The 13,657-nt window shown below is 35.0% G+C and overlaps 2 pseudogenes; both read left to right on the top strand.

Annotated features, from left to right (window-relative positions):
- Window positions 1-13,657, top strand: part of LOC105300639 — a 504,401-nt pseudogene that overhangs the window by 209,150 nt on the left and 281,594 nt on the right.
- LOC111747270 lies at window positions 9,587-9,705 on the top strand (annotated as a pseudogene).

The following is a 13,657-nucleotide window of genomic DNA, read 5'->3' as shown; positions in this document are numbered from 1 at the left end:
CCTTGGGTTTAGATGCCTGGAGCAGTGGAGAAGATCCTTACGGCAGAATGATCCTCTGCCATATGCTTCATGTGAACTTCAAGTTTCTTTTTGTTTTCTTTGTTGAGAACTAGGTTCAGAGTTCTTTTGGGTCTCCTCCAATGAGGTGTACGTGGCCAGTTTTAGGGTAATTCCATTCCCTATTCATTGATTTTGTTTATTTCAGTGAAGGATATGGGGTATTTCTGCTAACTCCTTAATTTAAAAAGCAATAGTTTTCTTAAATTTAGTAATTTTTGCTATAGCCACAAATTATATACATTATTGTTTTGTGCATATTGAATTGTCCTGTATAATCAATTAGTTGAATGTTTGATCTTTTCTACTAAATCAGAACTTTTTAAAGACAGAGATCAAGTCATGTTTATTTTACAGTTGACCATAATAACTGTTTTACCTTTGTCTAATACTTCAAATATTGCTTGACAATGACTAGATACCCAATAAATATTTATTGAAATAAATAAATAAATTGCAGTTGTGTTTTTTAGAGTATTGCAGATTTTTATCTCTTACTATGAAAACTTAGGTGATTTAAATAGAATTTAAGTCAATATTTAATAAAATGGCTAATCATCCAGTTTGGACCCTTAGGACCCATTATTCATTTTATTCTGATTAAGTTTAGATATTTATGTTCTAGTTAAGTGATAAATTAACTTTTGTTTGTTTCTTATCTCAAATAGAGCTATACATTGGGGCACGATATTATGGATAATTGTCAGAGTAATAAATAAATCTGCCGATATGGAAAGTGGTGGTATGGGGAAAATAAGCTCTAGTGCCTATATTAGTAGATAGTAAAAAAAAAATCTCGAATCTTTAAATTCTTTTAAAAGTTCATTTATTTGAATTTAGAGGTAGAACTGTGATTTTTATATTTAAATTACAGTTGATTGCAGGAACTCATGCCTTAATAGGATGATATATTTGACATATGTTCTACCTACTCTTATCCATGGCAGATATTACTAATCAATTATGGCCTTTTTCCTTTCTGATCTTGGACTCCACTTCCAAAATTTTCTCAATATGATGTTCCAGATAAATACTACCAATCAATTAGAATTAGTACTTGAATCAAAACTTTTTGGTATGCCTACTATAGAATTTTAAAGCTCCAAGTTGTTTCTGCCTCACCAGACTTATATTTCTTCCCCATCAGACCTAGAATACATATCACTAAAAATCCTACATCTATCACACGACATCTCATTTTTCTTATATAGTTAAGTTCACACAAATGTCAACTTTCTTATTTCTGAAGTTTCCAGGTTTGGGAAGTTATAGAAAGCACCACTTTTGGTGTAAAATTTTATCATTCTTTTTTATATTTCTCTGTTTTCTCCTTTAATACCATCTGTAAAAACTCTACCATCCCGATTCAATATAAAGCTTTTCATTTTTAATCATTCCAAAGGTTCAGCTATGATAGATTTTGATAGTATTCAAAGTAACTCTTTTATTTTTAAATGTGTATTCTGACCATTGAGTTGATTATGCAGGTATAAATAAAAAGATGTTTAGATAGATATGTAGTTTTGCTTTTTGCTTTGCTGGCATCTGGGATCAATTAGATCAGCATGCAGCTGGATAGAGGTAAATATGTCATGCATAAAGTCTTGACTTTTGCAATATTGTATAGCAATGACGCTTTCATTTTTTTATCATTCTTTTTTAAGATAAAACTTCTCAGAAGTGATATGACTGACTCTTGAACCATGATAAAAGTAGGTAATGTCACACAGGATTTGACTATTTAGGTCAGGCTGACCAATCATTAGTTAAAATCAATGAGTTAAGTTGTATCACATGTTTGCTCAATTGAGCTTTTAGAACATTTTATACAGTAATTGTTATTTTTTCCAACTGGAGGCTAGTTGTAATCAATAGCCAGGACCCTGTTCCACATAAGGGTGATGAAGTAAATATAATGCCCATCATCTACTTTAATCAAGGTTCATGATGCTACAGAGGAGACGGTTCCTCTAAAGAACATCTGGCAGCCAGAATGATAATGTAAGTCAGCTTCAGAGTGAATGTTTGGAGTTACTTAGTTGGAACAACACAATGTGTCAGCATTAGCCCACGTAAAATCAGAACAGTTCCTGTTATGTGCAGGGAAACTGAATGACTGAGAACCACATGTTAGCTTCCATTTATGGCCAGAATCCCAGAAATGCCAATGAGAACTGTACATGTTAACTGGAAAAGATGTGAGCTATCTATTATATTTGGATTCTGAAGACTCACTTGGCAGGTCTGGCACACTTTAAAATATAAATTGTGTTTTCATGGGATTTTCTTCCCCTTAGAACTAGTATAATGCTGATGTTCAATCAGTCTTTGCTTTCAAGAAAAACAAACTACTGAGTATGGCTCTATGTGGCCCTTTCGCCAAAGCTAATTTGCCACAGTAAGATATTTTAACGATACTTGCTTTGATAGGTGTTTTTTAGCTAGCAGTTTAAGAGGAAAAACGATTGCTTAGGATGTCATAGAGACTCTCTAAATACTCTGGATATTTATTTGTTTGTGTTTTCAGGGTATAGTAGAGGTCATCCATAACTCTGAGGTCAGGTTTACTCTTAATCCTGCATCGATCCAAGGAAATTTTTTAAAAAAGTGAAGTAGAATAGGAGGAATTAGGTCATAGGTTTAAACTTTAAGAAAGTCAATATATGATGAGATTGGTAAAGAAAGAGATTGAGGCCTTTGGAGATATAAACCATAATAAAAAGCAAAGGGAATCTTTTCTGGTTCATTCTCTGTCTTGAACATGATTCTTTTCTCTGTTTACTGTTTAATTTTGTTTTTTGTTTTTAAGGGTTTTTTTTTGCCTTACCCTTTCCCATAAATATTCCTTCACTGCTGAATCAGTTAGTATTACTTTTGGCTATACATAATAGAAATCTGACTATAGTGCCTTATGGAATAGATTTTATTTTTTACACGTCAAAAGAAATCTGGAGATAGGCAGCTCAGGATGGTACAGTGACTTGAGGGAGCCATTAAAGAGTCAGATTTCTTTTTTCTTTCCATGCTACCGTCCTTTGTGTGTGGCTTTGTCCTGAAGTCCACAACATGATTGTTCCATTTCTAGGTATCATGTTCATGTTTTGGGTGGAAAGAAAGGGTAAGGTTAAACAGAAAGGCACGTGTTAACAGTATTTCACTTTTCCATGGGGAAAACAACAGATTTTAGAGAGGTCCTTCCCATTAGATTTCCTCTTATATCTTGTTGGACAGAACTATGGTCATATGGCTTTAGCTTCAAATCTGTCTTTGATGGAGGCAAGCATTTTTAATTTGGCACAGTGCAACCCCAAAGAAAAATTATAATTCTGTGGGTAGTGCTAAAAGGGAAAATAGATATTACCTAGGCATGTAGCAGCATCTGCCCCAGTTGTTAACTAAAGTCAGTTTCAGAACATCCTTGCTTGTTTTTTTCATCAGTAAAGTGGCATATATGGTAATCCGAATTGTAATGACCTTTTAGCCCAACCAAATTGTTCCTGATGCTTCCACAGTGCTCTTTCTAAATCAAAGCTTTGATTACGTCACTCTCAAAGCCTTCAGAAAGCAATCTGGATTTCTTTAACATAACATATGTGATCTGATTCTGCTTCCCTTCCCACCCTCTCTTCCTGTCCTCGCCTGTACTTGCTCTATGCACCAGGCCTTCTAAACCACATGGAGTACTAGAAATCTCAAATACTTTTTCATGTCTCTGTGTATTGGCATGTGCTGCTTTATTTGCTTGCATTATCTATCCCTCTTGAGTCTACTGTGAAATAAGTGCTTTTTTTGTTTGTTTTGCAAGACTCTGAGCCATCATCGCCCCTGACAAATGGGACCAGTTGACTACTGCTTCCTCTGTCACTCTACAGTGCTATGAACATGAATCTATTATGCTCTCTTTCACTCTTTTAAAGGTGTTTGTATGTCACCCCCACTACACTGTGAGATGAAAAGGTATCATATTTTATTTACTCTTTTCTTATTCATGATTAATGCAATACCTGGTATAGGGTAAGCCCTTGATAACTACTTCTTGAATTAGTGAATAAATCAACTAATCAGAAATGCACATCACTTTTTTAAGGAGCTCTGCCTTCATTTTAAACCTCACACTTTGTAGTAAGACAAGAGTAAATCTGCATAAATTCTCTTCATAAATATGTTCATTTCCTTGTAATTATTATGATATATGTTAGTATAAATATATTTTTTTCTATGGGAAAACATCTTGTATAAATACCATATAATGCTTACAAGACCTATTCTTTGTGTTTTCTATAGTATATGATTAAAGATATTAGATATAATAATAGGACCTACAGTGGTCATGTAGAACATGGAGAATGCGATCCAAGGCTGGCATTGCTAATGCCAGCAGAAATCCAAGGTCCTTACATGACTAGGCCCAAGAACTGCATAGGTATTTGGTTTTCTTGCAGGGATTCTGAAATGAAGCAGCAGAGATTGAGAAGAAATTCCATAGTTCACTATTTCACTTAGAGAAAATCAAATGTTTATTAGGTTTTCATTAGGCAGTTTTTATGTATATATAATTTTAGGTATTATCATGAATTATGTTTTTAAGGAACTGTGCCCAGAATTATTAAAGTCTTCTATGTCAGATGTTGCTTTGAAATATTTTTACGTTCATTGTTTTGGAGAACAGCCTTATGTTTTTTTTTTCTTTTTTTTGTGTATGTGTTCATTTTTATAATTTTCTCTAAAAATTTGTCTGACTGCAATTGTTTTTGTTTAGTTTAAGTAGTCACTTCTGTGTTTTCATTTAAAAAAGTGTATCTCTTGCATAAATTCAGGTGAGATAGTATTAATAATGAGTTCAAAGTTTCAAATTTTACCACAGGAAGTCGTGTTTATAAAAACCTTCAGAGGAAGGAAACAACAAGGATTAGATATAAGGAAAGAAAATTCTGTACTTCAGATTCTCCAGCTTCTGATGACAGTAGGTGCATATGGCTCACATGGACTTTGAGATATTTTCTCAAGGATAAGATTTTGATATGATGTTTTATATTCAGTGCTCAAGTATCTGTGACTATGATAGTACTTTTCTCTGTGGCACTGAGCATAACATAAACTTGACTCCAGAAGAGAAAGTGGGGCGGGGGGGAAGACAAAGACATTCTCTTTTTTTTTTCCCTACACATGAGTATTAGCACATGATACCATGAAGGAAGTAATTATGCAAAATATTTTACATTACTGCAGCATAGCCTTTGCCAGGTTTCAGCGCTCTTCTTGTTCAGTTTTTAATACTGCAATTCAGATTAATTGATTTTCTTCCTCCAAACACCTGTAGTATTTAATCTGTATCATAAATCTACTCCTTTTTATGGATTGCTTTATATTGTTTTCTAGTTGTTTCAAATTTTGTCTTCTCAATGCTATTGAATGTCAGAGACAGAACAAGGCTGGTTTCACAGTAGGCCTCTTCTTTCGAACACATCCATCCATGTGAATAAGATAGATATTACATAATGATTCTAATGAATAATATTTCTGTAGTGCTCACCTTCAGAATTTCAAAATGCTCTTCTTTTTTTTTTTTGCAAATACAAAGGTTGTATTTTCTTTAATAAACTTTATTATTAATCACATTTCACAGAGAAACAGATTGGAGCTATTTAACTTTGATTGTATAGCTAGTGTTAGAAATGCAAGAGGCTTTAATTTTCTTGAATTTCTAAGCTAAACCATGTCAGCATGATCCTTGAGAGTTATATAAGTTCTCTTGAGCAGGTCTCAGACCATATCTGGTGCCAGCTTATTGCCAAGATTGGTAAACATAGACACTCCCGCTGCGGTTGCTGCCAGACATGGCAAGATGAATGCTCCTGGTTAAAGCTTGAGTGTGGTTTGGTGACATTCCATTTGCAGATTGCTGGTGCTTGACTTCAACACAGACACACACATACACACACACACAAAGAAAAGTAACCTATGGCCAATTCTATTTCAGAAAATAATCTTCAAGTCAATAAACTACAAGGAAAATTTGGAGAACATTTTTTTTTCTGGTTTTCCATTTATGGTACCCCACAAGGAGTATCATGGCTTTCTGAAAAGTTCCGTGATTGAGTTTTTTCTAGTCATTTACAAAGCATATGGCTGTAGTATTCATGAAAGTGCCAATGATTAGCAATGCTGTTCAAAAACATTGCCAGCAATTAGCTTAACATATATCATGATTTCAAACTAACTGAACCAAGAATCCAAGGGTGGGGGGGGGAGGAACCTGTCAAAAATAGTACACTTGACATTAAGAAATTATTGAACTAATAAGTAAAAAGTCCTTCTAAGCTGAAATAATCAGAAGTGCTTTCTGAACTTATACAATATGACCTATTTATTATTTCTTGACTTCACAGCTTGAAGAGAATTTCTGTAAACATTTGCATTTGTTCAGATCCTTACAAACATGGGGAAGGGTAGATAAAGTATTAATATCTCTATGTACAAATGGAGAGCCACAGATTCTCAAGATCAAACAAGGGGAGTTATTGTGATTGTTCGATTGTGTTTTTTGTGTTCTCTGAGAATTGCTCTCTTTCAAACAGTTCTCTTTTCCCTAATTTTTCTGTTCCATACAGGAAGATTCCTTTTCTAGGTAGACTTTCTGCTTATTGTTTCTTTCCCATTGTTTATACTTTTATTATTGAATGCCCCTTTCCTTTTGATATTTTAATTTCTTCATTTGCCAAATGCTGATCGTAATAGTACTTACCTCATAAGACTATCAGAGGAGGACCTAACATAAAATACAGGATGCACTGTATACTGGAATATTGTGATTAATTTCTGCATTCACTTCATACTCGTCCACACTCGGCATGTGTGGGACAAACATGCTCTCTCTCGCTTGCGCGTGCTCGCTCTCTCTCTCTCTCTCCTCCCCCTCCACTGTCCTCTCTCTCTCATACCCCAACCCCATTAGCTGTGGTGCTACTATGTCTGGGTACAGCAAAGCCTCAGTTTATCTACAGGAAGTACAATAGCATCCACAGCAGCGGTTCTCAAGCTTTTTGTTTCAGAACCATTTTTCAGTCTTAAAAGTTATAGATATTTTCCAGAGATCCCTTGCTTTTTTGTGGGTTATATCTATTGATATTATTTATTAAATATTAGAAATTAAAACAGCAATTTTTGAATATATATTGACTTTAAAATAATAAAAGTATTACATGTTAACATAGACAACTTTTTTTTTAAAAAAAAGACAACTATATATTTTGAAAGAAAAGAATTTAGTAAGAAAATCTGGCTGAGGCATTCTGAAATCTGTTCTCTGTCCTCAGAGGGAAGTAGACCATGAGGACTTGCCTTGGCTATGACACATTTAAGTATACAAAGACAGATATAATTTACAAATTTGTCTGTGTGATTAGGCATATACTGCACAACTATACAAATAAAGCAGGTGGAACTTGTAAATGGCATTATATGATTTATTTATTCTGCTAATAAATCACAGGAAGGCCTTCCTTCCACATACTTTTACTTTCATTTCCTTACCTGAGTTTTAGAATATAAAAGTGATTATAAATATAAAATTACTGAAAAAGTCATGCTCTGTGAATCAATAACACTAAGAATGTGACAGGAATACAAAAATGGAAAATATTTTACTGTAGTAAGTTATATTTTAAAAAAAGTGAGATAGGTATTGGTCTTCACATGGCATGATAATAACGGCCTGTATTTACTTAGTACATGCCAGCCACTGTTTTAAATACTTTTCATGTTTTATCCTATTTTAATAGTGTCCAATGAATTAGACACGATTATCACTAGTCCTATAACCTTAGATAATTTCTTTAATCTTTCTGTAGATAATAAGGGTTGCCTGCTTTGCAGGATAACAAATGTAAAGAGTCTAGCAGATGTTCTAGCACAAATAGATGCTTAACAAATGGTAATTGTTATTATTCTCTGTCCCTTCCCTATTTTTCAGTATAGAGTTGTCCAAGCATTAAGCTCTCATAAAAGCAACGCTTCAATAAACTCATATTGAAAGGGAATAGAAAAGAGAACAGAAAATAATGCCGTTTTTTCCAACCTCTCTTTTTATGCTTAGCTCTTTCTTGATTTCTTTTGGGTCTCTGTTCCTAGCACTGTGCTTATTTTCCCATCTCAGTATAAACATATCTTGACATCTGTGTTGCACAATCACAAGTACTAAAGAAAATTTTCTTGCATTTATTTCATTTATAGAGACCAATCTTTCCTTTGAGAATATAATTGCTAACGTTTGGAATAATTCTTGAGAATTTCCGCAAAGCTGCTTGTATTTAAAATATTTTTCAGAAACATATGTGCATGTTTACTTAAGCATATGCCATATTTTTCTTTATCGAAAGCTGTGGATTAATATTTACGTAAATATATCATGCAAAAAGATAAATTATTTTTCTGTGCTGCAAATATGCCTGGAAAGGATTTTTTCCCTCCCATTTGAGCATGTTAACTATTGGCAAATGGATGACAAAATCTATTTGTTTGATCTCTGTAGACTTAGGTATTTCTATTGGTGTGCAATATATACCCCTATAAGTCTTAATTTAGACTAAATTTATGTTGTTACAAACACCAAATCCTCAAAGAATTTGATTAGTATTTTGAGCTTTTCGAATGGCCAAAAATTGCATGCTGTCCTATTATCTATGCAGAAATTGTATATTAGAGGTAGGTAGATAGGTAGGTAGGAAAAAAGATGGGAAAAAAGGAGAGGAGGGAAAGAGAGAGATTGAGAGAAAGAGAGAAAGAGAGAAAGAGAGAAAGAGGAAAGAAGGAAGGAAGGAAGGAAGGAAGGAAGGAAGGAAGGAAGGAAGGAAGGAAGAAAAGAAGGGCTTTGGTTTGATTTTAAAACTTAGTGTCTCACATTTTTCAGTTTCAGACCTCAGAATCAGTTTTACTAATTGTCAAAGCCCTCCTCTTTTTCTGTGTGGGCCTTGACTGCAGTGCTGTGTGGAACACATTGTTACCAGCTGACTCCATGTCTGAGTTCATTGATCCCATCTCTCATGAAATTAAATATACATTACACTGCCAAACATGCAGTGGTCTCTCAATTGGGCACTGGTTTAAATTTCAGGCCTTTGTGCTGGCTACTCTCTGTACTATAGCTAAACACTGTCATTCACTCCTTCTTGTCATGTAGTGGGTTTTATGTCTCTGTGCCTTTGCATTTTCTGATTCTCATCAAGATTATACTTTTGTAAAGTCCATCTCGAATGAAATATATTCTTTTAAGCTTTTCCTTATTCCCCTCATGACCTGATGTATTTTCTCCTTCTTTAAACTCCTAGATCTATTTTGGTAGAACACTCTTATGGCACTTGTTATATTATGCTTTATTATATTTTTTTGTTGTCTGATTTCTCTTACTAAATTTAAAATCCTTCCGTGTTATGAGCTATATGCCTTCTCATCTTTTTATTAGCTACAAGGTCTAATATAAAGCTATGCATATTGTAAAGCACAAAAAAGATGTGTTTAGTTTAGTGTTGCAGAATATGGCTATGCTACCCTGAATGAGCCCAATCCTGTCTGATCTCGGAAGCTAAGCAGGGTCGGTCCTGGTTAGTACTTGGATGGGAGACCACCTAGGAAGACCAGGTGCTACAGGTGTGAAAAATAAAAAAATAAGGGATTGTAAGCTGACAAGGTCCTTGCAATCTGTGAGATCAACCAAGGGTTGCCTCACCTAAAAAAAAAAAAAAATTAGTCAAATAATCATCATCTTGGTAAAAAATTCAGATTCTTAGATACTTCTCTGAATAATTCTGATTCATTTGATTAGGTGGAGGCCCATGAATCTATACTTTAGAAGCTTTCCAAATGATTCTGATGATTAATTAAGTTTAAGAAGCACTGCCTCAATTGAATAAAAAATAATATTTATGTTTCTTGATTACTATTTGAAAAGGAATATTTCTCAGAAAGACTCGATTCTTAATATGTCTATTTATTGAGGAAACTTTAAGCAAGTTCTATATGGGTAAATAGGATGTTAGAATTTGTAAACATCTTTGCTATGATGTTCTCTAAAACAAGTGTTCTTTATTTTGTTTTATGTTGTTTTTCTTGGTATTTATGAGATGGTGTTTTGCCATGATGGCATTTGACCAGTTTGTTGTCAGGATCTGAGTTGGGAAGGCAAAAATTAGAGGAGGACTGTTGGGGCTTGAGAGAAAAGAAGATTGGCTGCAGGGGGAAATGTCTGAAGACTGTTTCTGTAGAATCACACTTGCCCTGTGGAGAAATGTGCACCCTTGAGTGAACTCTGATTTGGCGAAAGGCCTTCGGCCCTAGATCTCTCCCTGACCTCCACATGGCAGTTTTAAGCTGCTGGCAGGTGCTCTGTAGGGAGAGCCCATGATGTCCTGCCCTCGAGGTGACTACTGCAGGCTTTTCTCTTGATGCTGTAGCCAGCACAAAGAGAATGCTGGAAGCTGCACCTGCTGATCCTAGTGCTGGCACTGGCTGCCTTGGCTAAAGACATGAAGGGGAGGAATTGGCTTCTTTCATGTACAAATAAAAATGTCCAATAATTAGGGTAACAATGGGAATTTCCCTCATAGAAAAATATTGGAAAAGAAAGCTCTAGGATTAATGAATATAAATAGTCTAGCAGTAGATTATCTGGGTACAACTTGTGTGAAGTGTTTGAAACCAAATCTATTGGGGGAAAAAGAGATCATCTTAATTTAATTGGCCCTACTGGCCAATTATACTATTTATGAAGCATATGTCCTTCTCTCAGCTTCCCTGAACACTTTGATAGCAAGCAAAATTTTGTTCCTTTGATCTGAAATAGGATTGTTAATACATCTTCAGGAATTGGACTGCTCAATTTTCTAACAAAGTTTTAATGATTATTTTTATTAGCAGACTCTCTGTGTGTGTGTGTGTGTGTGTGTGTGTGTGTGTGTGTGTGTGTGTAGAGAGAGAGAGAGAGAGAGAGAGAGAGAAGAAGAGAGAGAGAGAGAGAGAGAGAGAGTGAGAGAGAGAGAGAGAGAAAGAGAGAGAGAGAGAGAGAGAGAGAGAGAGAGAGAGAGAGAGAGAGAGAAAGAGAAAGAAAGAGAAAGAAAGAGAAAGAAAGAGAAAGAGAAAGGGGTCTTTTGATGTGTTGTACCCTGGTCAGTGTATTTTTCATCTTCTTCAAAGACTCCTAAAGAAAGGTAGATAGATGGTCTGGAACCAACGGGCTATTTTTTGATTTAAGCTTGTATTTGGATATCCACAATAATGCCCCCAATAGTGATGAACTGGGGTGGAGGTAGGTGGAAAGGCTGGAGCTTTAGACCATGCTGGAGCTGGATTCGCATCTTGGGTGACATTGGGCAAGTCACTCCACTTGTCTGGAACATAGTTAAAGAAGACGATGCTATTTAATTCTTTGGGTTATTTTGAAAATTCAGTGTTATAACGTTTACAAAATTGTCTGACATCTATTTCATGCCAAAAGATAAATAAGATAGTCCTTTATTCAGGAACTCAACGAACACTGGATAAAATCCAGATGGGAAAATGCAACATGAGGTCTAGAGATGACACCCATATGCTCAGAATTGTTAGGAATGGCACCACCACACCTCACTTGATATGAGCAGAAAGTAATCCTAGAACACCCAGGGTCCTGCAGAAGATAGGCACTTTAATCCAGCTAAAAACTGAAAGCAAATAATCATAACTTTTAAATGAAATGTTTGCAGAACTTAAAATAAGTCAAGTAAAATAAAAGTAATAAAGTAAAAATTTTAGATTAACAGAGTATGCTTGTTAGTACAAAAAGGCGGGAAAGCATTAATGCTTTACAGATGAGGTTTAGCTTTTCAACAGCTTCCAAATACTGAAACAGTTCTGCCTTTGCATTTAAACAAATTATTTATCACGCTTGTTTTTTCAACTTTTTGATTACTTTTATGCTTCTGGGCCACTTTCCGAAACAGCTTTGCCTGGTGACACCTCTAGATTTTATAAGGGTATCATGAATAGAGTGCTAAAAATCCAGAGAATTTAGAACTGAAACGATTACAATTTGTCAATTAATAATGTGGCAGGGCTAAGATTAGGGTATGGAGAGTGAGGCAGGGTCCTACAAGGGCTAGGTGGACCTTCTTTATGGTAAGCAGAACAATGGCCCCCAAGTATGTGTAAGACTCAATCTCTAGAACTTGTGAGGATTTTTTTTTCTTTATGTAGCAAAAGGGATTTTGCAGATGTGATTAAGTAAAGGACTTTGCTATGGGGAGATTATATTGGATTATCTGGATAGGTTCAATGTAATCACAAGGGTCCTTAAAAGTGAAAGAGGAAGGCAGGTGAGAGTACTGCACTGTGAGAACTCAACCCAGCATCGCTGGCTTTGGAGGTGGGAGAAGGGGGTCGAGCGTGAAGGAATATTGGCAGCCCCTAGGAGCTAGAAAAGGCAAGGAAATGGAGCCTCCAGAAGGAACACAGCCCTGCTGACATCTTATTTTTTTTAGCCCAGTGAGATCCATTTTAGACTTCTGTTCTAGAGAACTATAAGATAAGATAAGATAATAAAAGTGTGATGTTTTAAGCAACCGAGTTTGATGTAGTAAGCTACAGAAGCTGTAGAAAACGAATGCACTCATTGTATTTAAAATTTTGATATTTTGCTCATCATGGATTTTTTGCATTAGTTTTGATTTTTAAAAAACTACTGCACTATATATTATTTATCTTGAGTATTGAGGTTTCAGCACCCAAGATAAGTGCTTCACTTGCCTCCTTCAAGTCCTGCTCCCTCATTTTTGCCCCAGGATACATCATTACTTCAGCATGAGTAATGTTGTTGGTTTCTTGTAGAAAAATGATCCAAAAGCTTGCACACTATGTCTCTTCACTGATCTTTGTCTAACCAAAAGAATGTCTTATAGTCTTATCTGAAGGCTTAACTTTGAAAAACTATCATGAGTAAATATTAGTAGCAGCATGGAAAACATTATATATGGAAGAACTGTTCTATGCAATACCTTTATTATTCTTGGAAATTTTAAAACTGAATAATCTGAGCATGTTTTTGAGATTGAATTTTATAGCTCTATTTTATCACCTGTATGAAAGACCTATTTAATGTAACTCAATTTCAATGATATACTTACTTTGTCTGAGATTATCTTCTACTTGAGCAACCCTAGGTTGAATTAGGGTTAAATTCCAGACTTGTGTCATAAACTGTCATCCTATAACTAGAGAAAGATCCAGCTATCTCTCTCTCTTTTTTTCCCAACAGGTATCATGAGCATATGTGGTATTATAGTCCAACACAACTGACTTGCATGGAGAAAAACAACAATAAAGTAACAACAATAGTAACAGTACAATTTATAGAGTAGGTATTGAATTTTCACACAATCCTCAAAACAGCTCTGCAAAGCATGTTCTATTATCTCTAGTGCCCAGATGAGGAAACCGAGGCTTAGAGAATTAATAACAAACAAGAATAGCTAACACTTAAATAAGGCTTACCAAATGTCAGGTACTCTTCTAAGGGCTTTACTCATTTAATATACAACAACCCTAAGGGGCATTTTCTCATTTAACGGATGAA

This window comes from Pteropus vampyrus, unplaced genomic scaffold, assembly GCF_000151845.1.
Source record: "Pteropus vampyrus isolate Shadow unplaced genomic scaffold, Pvam_2.0 Scaffold216, whole genome shotgun sequence".
Taxonomy (NCBI): Eukaryota; Metazoa; Chordata; class Mammalia; order Chiroptera; family Pteropodidae; genus Pteropus; species Pteropus vampyrus.
The sequence above is the reverse complement of the archived record's forward strand: the minus strand, read 5'-3'. Positions and strand labels throughout refer to the sequence as shown.